We start from the raw sequence: 362 nt of genomic DNA on the forward strand, positions 1-362 counted from the left end.
TGTAACTCTTCTCTACCGATTATTTCTCTACTGGTAGAGAATATATGTCATTCTCTACTACTCATTAGCAGTAGAGAATAGGGCGGCGAATTTATATCTCAATTCGCCTTGGTAGAGAATTGTTACAGAAACGAGCTACTGGTTTGGAATCGGGTATACCTCCGGCCATAACCACAAGGACGTATTTGTTTCCCTGTCCGCTCATAGGAAATGGACCGGCTACATCCATGGCAATCCGCTCAAAAGGTGCACCGGAGTCATACTACTTCATCTGGCCATGACTTCTGGATTTCGGCCCATTAGCTGCAATACACTCCGCGCAGTTAGCAATCCACTCTGCGACCGATTGCCGACAACCAACC

Source organism: Rhagoletis zephyria, unplaced genomic scaffold, assembly GCF_001687245.7.
Source record: "Rhagoletis zephyria isolate East Lansing unplaced genomic scaffold, Rhagoletis_zephyria_1.1 Rzeph_scaffold_01065, whole genome shotgun sequence".
Lineage (NCBI taxonomy): Eukaryota > Metazoa > Arthropoda > Insecta > Diptera > Tephritidae > Rhagoletis > Rhagoletis zephyria.